The sequence below is a fragment of the Tachysurus vachellii genome, chromosome 6 (assembly GCF_030014155.1).
Source record: "Tachysurus vachellii isolate PV-2020 chromosome 6, HZAU_Pvac_v1, whole genome shotgun sequence".
In the NCBI taxonomy this organism is placed as follows: Eukaryota; Metazoa; Chordata; class Actinopteri; order Siluriformes; family Bagridae; genus Tachysurus; species Tachysurus vachellii.
Window position 1 is genome coordinate 19,624,637 of NC_083465.1, and position 14,959 is coordinate 19,639,595.

The following is a 14,959-nucleotide window of genomic DNA, read 5'->3' on the forward strand; positions in this document are numbered from 1 at the left end:
AGAGTGACATCAGCATGCATAATACTACATACATACGCTACATATACAGAACGCTAATACAGAACTTCTATTTAATTTCTATTAAACTTTTTAAATGTCTATTTCCTATTAATTAAATTGCTGCCAGGTCCTATGTCAATCTGTCCTATCACATAATCAGTCTCAGTGGGTGACAGATAGCATGTGCTTCTTCTGCTCTAGGACATGAAGCAATACCAAACTTCTCAAATAGAACTGAACTACATGCCACAGATGGCTGTCACATCACTGGTATAGACTGCTGCGGCGTGTTCATTTATTGCTATTTATGTTTTTGTTCATCTGTATGCGGGAGGTGTCATGGAGCATGATTATTGTGATTACACTTTTTTAATATATTTTTAAAATATATGTTTGCCTTTATTGCCATTCTTCTTCTTCTTCTTCTTCTTCTTCTTCTTCTTCTTCTTCTTCTTCTTCTTTTTCTTTTTTTTTTATTTTTATACAATTTTTTACAATATTTTATTGTTATTATTATTTAGAAATTTAAAGAGATATTTTAGAATTGATATCTTTTACAGCAAGCATACTAGATTTTACTCATGGAAGATCATTTTTTTTTATAGCATATTTATGACATTATATGTATTTACGACTCTGATTTGTTTTGGATTAAAATCAAAATGAGTTCTGTGTTTAATGAATTTTGTAGAAGGGAGTTTATATAATTCTCATGATGATTTTATATTCATGGTATTCTTACCTTAATTTTATTGTAGGTAATCACATTGATAAGTCTTTCCCATTTTATAAATAGTGCTATAATAAAAAGTCTAATGCAACTCATGGCACTTCGCCTAACTTCTTATTTAGACTTCTATTCATTAATATTATGCGCTCAATAACACAGCTTTACTAGCATGCCTCTTAGGTCTTCATTTCAGGAAGCTGTTTCAGGCACAGAAACAGGGGTGCACACTTTGTCCTGGGTTTGCATTGTCTTACATTACAACCATAAATTGAAAGTATCTTCTCATTTATCTGTGGCAACAGTCCACACATCTTTGTCCCTTTTGACAGAGAGAGAGAGGGAATGAGCATTGCATCTGGTATTTTTAGTGACTGAACACACCAGTGTTTTTCAGGCCTTTGCGAGGGAGGTAGGCAGGTGACTTATTCCACAAGGACATCTGGTTACCAGGAAAATGTTGTTTGGTATGTGTCATTGCTTACACTGGTTTTTATCACATGTGCTTCTTTACGAGATTCTCCATCCAAATTGTCTATAACTCATACCAAAAAAAAGAGTCAGATCTCCTAATTTGTTTTATTGAGGCTACTCAATTAAGCTTGAATGATTGGTTAACCACTCAAAGCTGTAGTTAGAAATATCATAAACCTTTGAACCCCACATAGTCTACTTTGTCTCTGTATTGCACATTTAAAGATCCAAGACTATTTACAACTCACATTAAAGTTTATTTAGGGAATAATACATCATTGGAGATGCTGTTATGGGAAAATAATCAGAAAAGAAATTGTACAATATATTTTCCAATAATGAACATCCTTAAGTGTTCAATTTCTCTTAACACAGCAATAAAAAATATCAGGCAAGTGAACTTTATAGCTACATTTAATATCATGGAATGTCTGTGAATCAAGTTGAGAGCAGATATAAATGGAAGTTTCCTGACTTTTTATTGAAGTTAATAAGACAGAAAAATGTTGCTGAGAATTTTCATGGGTTTCTTTTTAACAGCTTATTTCTAATCTTAGAATTATGTAGAGAGCTGCAGACGAGCTGTTTGTATAGAAATAATAACGTATTAAAGCAAGCATTTTAATATAAAAGACCTGCTGTGAGAGTTGTGCTGTTCTAACAAATTAATCAACATCTTCTGAACAAACATTTAAAACAAACAGGACTGTCACAAAATTTCTAATAACTTTTAAACTTTTTTGTTTTATATATCAAGTATAACATTTTATTTTATTTTAACTGGTTTGTATGATATCTTGACAAATGTGTTCTCAGACCATTAAGTTTCTTAAATGTACACATGCAATCATTATAGAGGCATGAATGAATACATAATGAATACATATATAATACATAATTTAAAATGTTTATTTGTTTATTTTTAATTTTAAATATTTCATCATTATATGTTTGGAGACATTATATGTTTGGAGTGCCAACCCATCGCAGGGCACACACACACACACACACACACACACACACACACACACACACACTCATTCACTCACACAATCACACACTACGGACAATTTTCCAGAGATGCCAATCAACCTACCATGCATGTCTTTGGACCGGGGGAGGAAACCAGAGTACCCGGAGGAAACCCCCGAGGAACGTGGAGAACATGCAAACTCCACACACACAAGGTGGAGGAGGGAATCGAACCCCCAACCCTGGAGGTGTGAGGCAAACGTGCTAACCACTAAGCCACCGTGCCCCCTATACTTAGGTTAGTTGATTTGTTTTATAAAATTCAAAACAATAATGCATTATTTTTGCGCTTACAGCAATCTTAGGTTTCATTTTATTAATATATACTTGGGAACACTTCTACTAATCTAAATTGTCTCCCCATTCTAGTGGATATTCATATAAAACCACAGTGGGTGTTTCAGTGCAGCTCTTTATACTACAGTGACAATAACTCCCCCTTGGAGAAAATATTCTGCTGATAAATGTTGAGTGAGAGCATGTGCATTACAAGGCAGATCATCTACAAAAACACAGCATTAAAGAAAAGAGTACTATGGCAAATCTGCAAGATTTATTCTATTTTGTCTAACACGTGTTGCCTAATGTGGTTGTTAGCAGTTTGGGCTACTTTGGGCTCTGGTTGCCAAATACAAATAAATATTATACAAAGTTCCATATCATTTTATAAGCTTGGCCAATCTGGCTATGATTTGCTAGAAAAACAAGAATTGCAGATGAACTTCATTTCACAATGGTAGTTATGTGCATCTAGACAATACTGTATCACCAGGAATTCAAGTGTATACATACTGTAAGTAATCAAGAGATGACAACTGCATAATAACCTTACACACTCAAGTGAGCAGATCCTCATGATACATACAGCAAAGCTTTTTCCCTATCAAGTTAATCTTATCGAGTTTATTTCAATAGGTCATCAGATAAAGGTAAAGAAAAACATGAAGACTGAAACACTGAGAATGAGTTACCGAAAGGATTTGCAAAGAAAGGTTTTAAATTTACAGCCAAGATCTGTTCAGTGTGAGAAAGATAAAGCACCCTTATCTACAGAAAAGCCTTTATTATCAACCCAACTGAAACAATCATCTTTTCAAATGTAGCCTAATTTGTTACAGCCTGAGAAATCCATGGTCATTATATTGATTGCACTGTGTTGAAATTATAACTCAGTGTGCTGGCAAGAAATCCTTCTTTGTACTTCTATTTCAGATTAATCCCAAATACAGAGAAATACCATTGCAGATGGGGAATTGTGTCTTTGTGGCTTCAGACTATCTTAACATAGTGAATAGATAAGTCAGCTGGCCATCATCCAATAAAATCACAAGTTTAATTCTTTTATAACAACTTGCTAAAGATCTTTGTCCTCACTGATGAATCCCATGGTGAGTCTCATAATCTTACATTCTTTCTTGTGGAAAAACTGTGTAAAAGGGCAACAAACCTTTAACTGTGAAATAGGACATAGGCTATAGACGTTGTGCTCAGAATGTTACTTACGAACAGTATAAAACATCCCATCTAGTGCATATAAACATAAACTTATATGATAGAAATGAATCACTTTAGATACCTTTAAGAAATCATTCGTGACAGCATTTCCCACTCTTGCAGTACCGTACTTCTATATCATCTTTGTATTTTTCATGAATTTGGGACTGCAAAATGTCCCACAACTTTTTTTTAACTGATCTAACACATTCCTCTCATGCATAATAGAAGAGAAAGCACAAAAATGTGTAGTACATGGGGTCCCTGGGTTAAGGGCTACTGCTTTACCTGTCCAATAGTGTTTTCCCTACAGGAAATATGGCACCATGGCTCTGGACACAGGCCTCAGGGGATACGTGAAGTCTGCAGAATGAGGCACTCTGTTTTGGTTGGCTGCTTGCCAGGCAATTTCAGCCATAACGGGAAAGGAAAGAGAAATGGAGGGTTAAAAAAACAGAAGTAGGAGAAGGAATCAGTATTTTTAACTGTAGTGGTGCATCATAAGAACCAAAAACTGGGCAAAAAATGTGATGTCGGCCATTGAGAGAGAAGAGGAGCAGAGTGATGGATACACTTTGCTCCTCTGCTGGAACAGATAAAAATATACTTAGCTCAAAATAATTTAAAGCTTTGGTTATCTTAGCGAGCACAATGTTAAGAGCCTGACATGAGTTTGGTTTTGGATTTGATCAAAAATATTGCAAAATCCCCAGAAATCGGAACACTCAGTAAGAGTAATGCATTTGTTACAAATATTACCTCTCTCACTTTGTGTGTGTGTATATATATATATATATATATATATATATATATATATATATATATATATATATATATATATACTGTATGCTAGAGTTAGACAGTTTTAGCTAGGGATTTCATTTGTGTCATACTGTGTATGTGTGTGCATGAGCTAAGGTTATTCACGAGTGTTGATTCAGCTGCAGCCTTCCTCCTCTCTGCCAGTGAATTGGCAGGTTCTTACACCACTGCCTCGCCATAACTTCAGCCTACAATTATGATTCAGTTAACCCAGAGTGAGCGACAGTGCTAACCCTGGTTTATTGACAGTATGAGTTAAAGGTCACTAGAGTCCATTCAGAGCTATTCAGCTGCAACCATTGCTGCTCTTTAAGCTATTTGACTGAACGCCTCATTTGACATGGACTACATCAAAACACTTACCTAAAATACACATATCAGTGCATCCATCCATCCACATATCAGTGCATGCATGCATCCATCCATCCATCCATCCATCCATCCATCCATCCACCTTCTGTACCGTTTATACTACATAGGGTTGCAGGGAGCCTGTAGTCTCTCTCAAAGGACTTGGGGCACAAGGTGGGGGACACCCAGGACAGTGTGCCAACCCATTGCAGAGCACACACCACAGACAATTTAGAGATGCTAGTTTACAAAACATGTCTTTGGAGGAAACCATTGAAGCATGGGGAGAACAAGCAAACTTTATTCACACAGGTCAGAGGTGAGAATCAAACTCTGGACCATAGAGGTGCAAGCCAAACCATTAAAATTACTTAGAATAAAGGGGGGCACAGTGACATAGTTGTTTGATTTTAATATATAAGAAATAAGAGTGTGTGTGTGCCCTGTGATGGGTTGGCACTCCGTCCAGGGTGTATCCTGCCTTGATGCCCGATGACGCCTGAGATAGGCACAGGCTCCCCGTGACCCGAGGTAGCTCGGATAAGCGGTAGAAGATGAATGAATGAATATAAGAAATAAAGCATTACAGTGTTGACATAGAAGTCCATTGCGGATGTAATGTAGTTATGTCTGTTTGCATGTGTCTCCTTCTGTTTGGTGGTGCATGATGCAAGTTCATGGAGAAAATGTGATTGTTAAAGTGTGTTGACCTGAAAATACACAAGAGAAAGTCACTATGGTTAAATTTCTGAAGTCAAAAATGATTTAAAAAAAATCTGGACAAAAAACAAAAAAGTCATAAGAATTAACACATTATACCAAAACAATTGATTAATAAATTAGAATAAAAAAGGTTAACAGATTTAATTAAAAAAAACAAAAAAACAAAAAACAATGTTTTTTTTATATATATTTACATCTATTCACATTTCTCAGCATGAAGACAACAGAAATAAAAAGAAAATAATAAAGCAAAGTGAAAATTATTGCAGAAAACAATCTGTAACTCTAGTAGCATATTAGCATATCTAGTTGCATATCTAGTTTATTATATTGTCAAGTTTGGAATAAAGACAAACAAATGGCAAATACCAGAGTACCAGAACATGTGCGTATAAATGGTCTGGTCTGGATTTAAACTGTCTGCCCAACCATGCTAATACAAACTACAACTTGCTAAAGCTGATAAAAAGAAACTGTAATAAATAATGAGCTGTACAGAAGACAAAATAAAGAGTCCTTTGCTTGTTTTGCTTATTTCAGATTCTTTTCTCAGCACTGAATTGCTCAAATGAACAATCACCGATGCCTATTCAAAAGACCAGAAAGAATCAAATATCTTTATGATTCTCTGAAAGAAATTATTGATATGAGACAGCTTGTCATGATAGGAAATATTTGTGCCATTGCTGATAACATAAGGAACAAATTGGCAACCAGCTCTTCATCTAGAGACATTTCTTTGTATCAAAGCCATTGTATTTGAGGGGCATGCTTATGGAGCCTGGAAGCTGACAAACGTATTTAAATCTGAATTTTGTAGATTTGAATTATATACACATCACATGAAGTAAAGTGCATTTTTTATGTGGTGGATTTAATTCATTTACATATTTCTTTTTTTGTTGACTTCCTAGGAATAAAAGTTAGGCTTTCAAAAAAGTAGAAACCTAAATACAAACAGTACAGACTTTTTGTAAAGTATGGCAAAGGTTAAAACATACTGGAAATAGTACATGCTTTCAGATACATGCTTTTTCAGTCTTCTATAACATAATCATGAAGAGAAGAGAAGAGAAGAGAAGAAAAGAGAAGAGAAGAGAAGAGAAGAGAAGAGAAGAGAAGAAAAAAGGAGTTGCATTGGAATTAAAAAATGTAAGATGAACCAGAAACAGGTAAATACATATAAACTTTTATGTTCTTCTCACACTGCTAGTTTTCCACATTACACGTCTCACATATGCCCTGTATAACCCTTTGGGTGTTGGGCTACCAATTGGAAGGTTGTAAGTTCAATTCCTACATCCACCAAGCTGCCGCTGCTGGGCCCCTGAGCAAGGCCCTCAGTTGCTTAGTTGTATAAAAATGAGATAAAAAATGTGTCGCTCTGGATAAGGGTGTCTGCTAAATGATGTAAATGTTATCAAACTCTGGAGACTCCTTTGAATCAGCCTTGCAGAAATTTGTATCATGTCAAACAACCATACATACTTTCCCCTTCATTTTCCCAATCTGGTCACATGCCAATTCCTACCCAACAGGTAACTAGTCTCCTATCATACCACAGCTTACAGCCTGGGAGAGAGGTGAAAGATAAAGTGCTTACAATGAGACACATACTGTAAAGCCAGTCACTGCACCTTTTTAAAAATGCTGCATCACAGAGAAGTAATATTACACTTGTAGGAGTTTACAGAGGCCCATGATTGGCTGTAGTCACTGCGATCAACAGTGTAGAGAGTCTGCCATCCCTAACACCCAGAGATCAAGGCCAAGTTTTGCTGTCTTGACTCTCAGCCACGGATGGCTAAAGCATTGATTCAAACCCTCAGTCTCCATCAGTTCTCCAGAAGATGGGGCAACAGCTTTTCTCTTGCTCCACTATGTTTTTTAGTCTTTTTATGTGAAGTGTATGCCATGTGTAGTCCATGTGTGAGTTGTTACTATAGAAATTACTTTATGATGCATTAGAATGAGTATATTAAGACAAACCTGTAATAAGCTTGGCAGCCAACTATTGTCAGAGGATAGAAAATTAATCAACACCTTTTGACCAATTAGAATGGACAATTCAACAGTTCTGTGGTAAAAATTATATTAAACGCTGAAACAGCATTACAGTAATGAAGTTATTACATTTTTTTAATTAAAAATTTAGATTTCAGTAAGAGGGGAGGCATTTGCTGCCATTTGTGAAAATAAAGACTGTCTTAGGGGGCCCGGTGGCCTAGTGGTTATCACGTTCGTCTCCCACCTCCAGGGCTGGGGGTTCGATTCCCGCCTTGGGGGTTTCCTCCGGGTACTCCGGTTTCCTCCCCCGGTCCAAAGACATGCATGGTAGGTTGATTGGCAAAAATTGGAACAATTGTCCGTAGTGTGTGATTGCGTGAGTGAATGAGACTGTGTGTGTGCCCTGCGATGGGTTGGCACTCCGTCCAGGGTGTATCCTGCCTTGATGCCCGATGAGATAGGCACAGGCTCCCCGTGACCCGAGGTAGTTCGGATAAGCGGTAGAAGATGAGTGAGTGAGTGAGATTTCAGTAAGCAATCTATAGGAGCTCACATTTGGAAAAGAATGCTAAAAATGTTGTTGTATTATCACAAATTGCAGAGCAATAAGAGGTCATGGGGTGCTACAGTGAATCAGGTTGTGTTAGCACAGGTGCATCACATAGGTGGCCATGTCCCCAGGCTGGAGTGTGTATATCATGTATGCACCCTCACACAAACCACAACACCTTTGTACTGACCTCTCTGCTGGTTTCTGTTCTCTTTTGTTATAGCACATGAGTCTTCAGTGTCAAGGTTCTCCAGAACAAACATGCACAGACAGACAGACGGAGGGTTTCATGTGCATGTTGATTCTGAATAGTCAGAGGGAGTAAGTCCTCACTGCTGTCTCATTGTGTAGTTTGGCTTTGTTACTGCACACTCTCAAGAGTTTATTTTCCAATCCCTTCCACACCCTGACCTGATTTTTATTTTCTTTTTCTCTGTTTTCCCCTCATTTAAAAGATTATAGTGTTCCTCCCGTCGGCCTCCAAGCCTTTTTCTCCCAGCAGAAACAGCTGTGTGTGTGTTTTTGTGTGTGAGTGACCTCAGAAGCCCTGAGGTTACTGTAGCTGTGGCAGCATCGTGGGATCCTGTGTTCTCACTCCGTGGCCGGCTCATTCTCTTTTACTGTGGCAATACAGTGGAACATTTTGAAGGTCTCTGCTTCCACACAAGCCAGTGCTGTGGTTTACAACCAATTAAAAAGTTCTGAAAGCGCCACCAGTAGCAGCTGCGTGTGTGGTGGTGCAAAGCAGGAGGAACAGAAGGAAGGAAAGCAGTGGGACATAGCAGCTGATTTTGGAAGTGTTTGGAAGATAAGATTATGAGCCTGTGGAAATAGATAATTTAGAAAACACTTGTGTATGAGACTAAATGCAGGATGAGCCTAATAGCTGTGTCTTTCTGACTTTAAGCTCAGGAAAAGAGTCCACATTTGAACAAGCAAGAGTGATTCAGTTTCTTTTTGAATGAAGTTATGATAAAATGTACAAATGATGACCTTATATCCAGGCAAACCCTTGAAATATGTAATTTCCCTCCAAATGCAAATTGTTTTAAAGATTTTGCATTTTCACTCACTCAAATCCTGCAGTGACAGTCAACTTTTTTCAAGAAATTATATACTGTAGTAGGTATTTTAAGTAGGGATGTAACAGAAAATGAATACATTATACAAAATGAACAGACAGATACAATTGCAGATATGAATAGAGGTGCGGTATTCATTGTCTTTCTTTTTTTTTTTTTTAATCTGTTTTTTTTGTGTCCCAGTGGGGCTTAAAATATGGTGTGAGCAGGAAGCTTTTAATTATATTGCAGATGGGAGTGTAGATATATTCTCCGTTTGTTAAAGGTTTGTTCACGTTTTTTAAAATGTAAAATGGTTGCATGCCTTCATTGCAATGTCTTCATTCAGTCATCATTAGTAACTGAATGGACAGAGTTGAGTTTGTTAAATTATGCTGCTAGTTTGTTATGGGACTTTCTTGTGGGGAAAAAGAACTAATGTAATATGTGAAAATATCTTTTGTTGAGACCAATTATAAACAAGTGATGATTAGACCAGAATTCACAGATCATGCCTAGCTACCAAGTTCCCAACTAAATCTGAACAAAGTTACGAGTATGTGGATGCACTAAAAATATACAGAAAAATGTAAAATTTTCCAAATTCTGAAAATAAATAAATAAATAAAATCTTAGCCTCTGGCATTGTTTTATATTGGAGCTGAGTGACATGAATCAAATCAGACCTTCTTTACTAGATGAAGGACTTTCTGAAAATCTCTCATGTATTTCAAGGAAAAAACTCTCAAGTTCACCCTCAAAGTACAGATGATATGATATTTGAGGACAGGAAGACAGCAAGCGTGCTGAATAATACATTGATCAAAATGTGCTTGTATCAATAGTGCCTTTGTCTATAAGAGCAGATAGGAAAGGAGGAATAGGAAGACTGAAAGAATTCTGCATGAAAGCCATGAATCTATGTGATTTCTGGCTCTCACTGTGTCATCTCCAAGCTTGCCCTTTTAATAGAGACGCAGACTAAAGGTTCGCTGTTCCTGTCCCAGCCTGTAGCTGTCAGACACGACATGCAGTCTGATTCCCAGAGGGTTCCCACTCCTGGCCCAGCCTGATTCACCCCAGAGAACAACCACCAATTATATTGCTCTGATCCGATAATGCTGCTCAGGGACTGATGAGAAAGTCACTGCTGGGTCTCTCAGGTCAGAGGTCCTAAGGGGATATTTTATTATGCTGTTTGCTATATTAAGACAAAGATCTCACTGTTTTATACAGTATTAAATCCATTGACAATAACTTATCAGTCAGTTCACTGCAGCAGGCTTTATATCTGTCAAGGAAGTCAGGAACAGTATTCATCCCAAAAGTATTATATGGATGTTAGTTTGTAGCTTAATGGATATTGGATAGAAGTTTCAATCTGTTGCAGTTACTACTCTTCTCAACTCACAAGAGACAACAGTAGTGCAGTGTTTCTATTATAATTGCAGGCCACAGGAGTAGCAGCTACACAGCTGTCTGTATGTATGTATGTGAAGGACATTATAGATGTTTCACATGAGAAAAATAATTGAGGGTGTGTACAAACAGAAAGGAAAATTGGGAGTGAAAGAATTAGTCGATTCAACCGTACACTGAAAGAATCTGAAGGTATGAGACAGCTTGTCATGATAAAGAAAATATATGAATATGAGTGTTTCTAATGATAAGTCAGGAAACAAATTTTTAAAGACAGGGAAACATTTTTTTTTTTCATTTTTATAAAGTGTTCCTAGAAACTGTTTTCTTATTTGGAGCTTTCAGGCTTAAATACTGCTGGGACGCTTATGGGACATACTGAGCTTTAGTTTCCCCTTTTCTATACATTAATTAAAAGTTCTGACAGAAAAGTTCTGACATTTCTTAGGTTTTAAGCTACATCAAAAATGTCAGAATCACAAGGCAGCTGTGAGAGTAAAAGAGCATTAATCACCTTCCTAAGTAGACTGATGCTAAATTTTCAACAGGAAGAAAGGCAAGCCATCCTTCCCAGGATTGCTAATTATATTCTTTCAGACTCCCAGCTGTGATGACAGGACAAATGCAAATGCTGACTTGCCTGTACTGTAGTTGACTAGTGTCATTCTGATTGACAGGGAGACATTTGTAAAATATTCAGCAACCATAACCTATAAACTGAGATCTATTTGAGTTTTCCTTTAATTGTGCTTTAAAGTTATCCTACACAACAACCTCTGTCAAAGCTGTATTTATTGAGTTTAGACCACTTGTTTCTTTATTCCATGTGATAAAGACTGCTTCAAATCTCTTCTTCTTATAATATATATATATATATATATATATATATATATATATATATATATATATATATATATATATATATATATATTTTTTTTTTTTTGTTCACACATCTTTATGAGATATTCTGCAATCTTGTGCAACTTTGGAAACTCAATGAGAACACATTTTGGAAGACAACAGCGCACATCTGAGTAAGCCGCTGGTTACTAAAACATTGTCCTTAAAGACTGCACTGATTATAATCACATTTGTTCATGTTTACACACACTATCTTGCACTCAGATTGAATGCATAAAATATGTAAATAACAATCCTTCTCTCAAAGTCTTTACTTATTCAAGTAATGAAACACAACATGTGCTGTTATGGCAATATAATCCATGACAGGAAATGCTGCAGATTTTCCAGTTCTGAAGTTGAGTATTTTTCTATAACAGCACTGATTGAGAACAATAACTAAGTCCTTTATATACCACAGCAACTACTAACAATGTTTTTTGTTACACTGTGTAAATAGTGTGTCAAAACTATGAGACAGGTTAGTGCATGTTATCACTGACATTACAGCATCTATCATTTTGTAGATCATCTTTTTTTTTTTTGCTCTTTCTTGAATATGATGATGATGATGATGATAAAAATATTGTGTTGCCATATTAAAGAGAAACAGCAAAACACACGTTTTTGTGGTGAAGACTTTCCTGTAATGGAAAACCTAAACAAATCTCTAACTATAACATTTATATTATATTTATATTGTATATTTAAAAAAATTTTTTATTGTATATTTAAAAAAAAACCCTTCACAGAGTTTAAAGTTGATGGTATTCTAAGTCTGTAACCTAGTGACCCAGTCTTAATGTGTTCATTGATAGAGACTTAAAAGCACTTTTGTACGTAACTCTGGATAAGGTTGTCTGCCAAATGCTGTAAATGTAAATGTAAATGATTTTTTTACAGGTAAATTTGTCATATCAATAATTAAATATTTTGTTTGCTGATGAATACCATTGGTTGATATTATTAAACTCATATTATGTGGAGTGTCTGCTATACCAATCTATGCGAATGGGCTGTTTGTAGTAAAACAATAACGTATTAGTATGAGTGTATAAACCAGTGATGTTTACGGTAAATTATTCATTAATTTAACACCTTCTTACCATTAAATGAGAGAACTGAGGGATACTCCAAAAATACGTTTTGACTTTAACAGCTTGTAATATAAATACATGACCAGACTACTGGAAACTATTTCTACTCTTTCTCCATCACTTTGAAGGAGGATGATATTAGGTTACATGCTCCTCATGAATAAACTTAAAAATTCTTAGGTTCTAAATTTTTTACACAAAACAATATTGTAAAAGTCTATTAAATGTTTCTTCACTGTTGCAAGTCAGAATGTAGTCAGAAACTGTGAGCTGTTGAACTCTTTCTGTTCTGTCTAATGTTTCATTTATGGTCCTTAGACATTTTGCTGATGGTCTGAAAGCTGACAGAACTGCATCCATGTGCTCTCGTGTGAATCTTCTTATGTATATGTACTTGTCAGGGTTTGAGCCAATGTCTCTCTGCTGTAGATATAACTTGTCCCCAGCATTTTATGCTATCAGAGTTCCTCCTGCTGGAAGAAGATTAACCAGTCATTATGTGTGGGACCAAACCTATCAAAAGTCCTTTTTTTCTACACAAAGTCCTCTGCTTGTGTGAAGTGAGATTATGCTCAACTTTACTGTCAATTTTAAGGTATCATTTGGTAAACAGACTATCCATGTGTGGAGAGCTATCTTACCTGAGTGACTGCCTATTGGAGTTTTTAACACCAAGCTTTAAAACAGTGCAGTCGTTGTTGTGTAACTGAATATGAATACATTATAAAAAATGAACAGAGTGTGTTCTAAACAGATACAAATACAGACATCAATAAGAGCTTGCCAAAAAGGGCATCACAGGGCAAATGATTAAGACTAAAGAAAAATGTTTTTATTTTTATATGGGTGTGAGCAGATTTGAAATTTGCATGACAAAGGACATGAATGTGTGGCACTGCACGATGCATTTACATCATATGATTGCATTTGTACAGTTCCTTTATTCATCCTTCAATATATTGACCCATTTGTTTATGTTCTGTGAGGTAGAATTAAATAAATTCATTTGAAAAAAGAGTAAAATTGTCAAGTACAAACAAAATAATAACTCTAACTGGATTTAAAAACAGAACATATCTATGCACCTCTCTAGTTAAGATGATTATAAACAGCTATTTATGCGGTGTATTTAAGAAAATGCTTCTTGGTTCCAGGTTTGAATCTAAGCTTTGGCTGACAATAACAGCAATAATCAGATAGAGGTACAGCTACAAGTTGTCACATTACATTACACCTTTAGTACATTTATTTGCCTACAATAAGCAGAGCTAAATTCACCTTACTTCTTTTTTTTTTTTAATTTTTCCTGGATATTAAGGAACTAATAAATGGAACTAAATAAATTGAAATTTATCATATGTGAAAATTACCCCTGTTTCTTTAAATATGCGATAGTATGTTCCACTTCATTTTTCCACATGTATAGCGCTTTTTTGTGATTTTTTTAAAAAAATTATTTAGTTTTAAAACTTAGGGTATGTGGTTTTATTGTTCATGGGTGATGTTTCACATTGTTTATTGATGTTTTTATCTTTTGTTTTTTATTGGTATTTTTCACATGTAATTTTCTCTCCCATTAATTCTTTTTCACATGTGCTCATGTACTGTTTCCATGATGTTAGTTGCTTTACTTGAGTTCACATGCAATTTTGCTGCATAACAGTGTGAAATCAATTTTTTTAGGTTTCTCTCATGTGATCACATATTCCCTTAATAACTTTTTTGTAATGTATATTAATTTTCTCAAAGTGCATTTATTTAAAATAAAAATTAGCATTGCCAAATTATTTTGCTCTCTGGTTGCAAATATAATTTATATCTTAAAATCTCAAATGCGTTATTTGATTTACTGTAACATATGAAAATGTTTTTGTAACTTTTGGGTTAAAATACCTATTTGTTGATGTGTCAAAGTGACTCAAACTTACAAAAGCACTGTAAAAAAAAAATTACTTGCAACACATTACGAAACGATGAAGATTCTGGTTCTCATTAGTGAAGATCTGATAGTCGAGTGAACACCGGTGGCCCAGATCCAACAACTTCTCCCTGTGTCCTCTCGGTGTAGTGATTCATCATTCTAGACGATGATGTGAACTATATGCATCTTTCCAACTCTGCCTCAGATGGAAAGGTGGGATGATTCCTTCGTTGGATTTCCAAAGCTGGAGAGGTGAAAATACATCTGTGTAAACAACCACCCGGGGCAGCCAGGGGAGCGACAAAATGTGAATGGAACGCAAAGCCCTATGTATGCTTTTGGTCTAGGATTTTTCCCCCAACAAATAGATCATTTCATTTG